The 406-nt window shown below is 63.5% G+C and overlaps 1 protein-coding gene across 1 annotated transcript in view; it reads right to left on the reverse strand.

Moving 5' to 3' along the window:
- TWF2 (twinfilin actin binding protein 2) overlaps positions 1 to 406 on the reverse strand; it is a 14932-nt gene that overhangs the window by 1662 nt on the left and 12864 nt on the right. The window lies entirely within an intron of this gene.

A 406-nucleotide genomic window follows, 5' to 3' on the forward strand; every position in this document is an offset into this window, starting at 1 on the left:
TGACCAACGCTGGCACGTGTCTGTCTCCGGTCACCTCTGCCCACAGCCTGTCAGTGCTGGAGGGAGCCCTGAAATCACAGCGTTCAGCTGGATGGGTCCCACCAGCGGGGAGGGCAACCCCTCCTTGGTGGGATTAACTGCAGCGGAGAGACCTTCTGCCGACGCCGGAGCTGGGGAATCGGTGATCCACAGCTCAGAAAGATCCCGGCCGCTGTTTTCCCTGCAAGGCAGAGGCTGCCACCCGTACCCCAAGCAAACCCCCTAGACCAGGAGACCAAACCCCACTTCAAAGAGGGAAGAGAAAGAGATTGTGGACGTCTGGGTGCCTCCATCCAGCCACAGCGAGGGGTCCCTGACTGGGACTGGAGGGCGCCAGCAGCGGGGAAGGGGGGCAGGACGCGGCCGG

This window comes from Antrostomus carolinensis, unplaced genomic scaffold (assembly GCF_000700745.2).
Source record: "Antrostomus carolinensis isolate BGI_N321 unplaced genomic scaffold, ASM70074v2 scaffold30943, whole genome shotgun sequence".
In the NCBI taxonomy this organism is placed as follows: domain Eukaryota; kingdom Metazoa; phylum Chordata; class Aves; order Caprimulgiformes; family Caprimulgidae; genus Antrostomus; species Antrostomus carolinensis.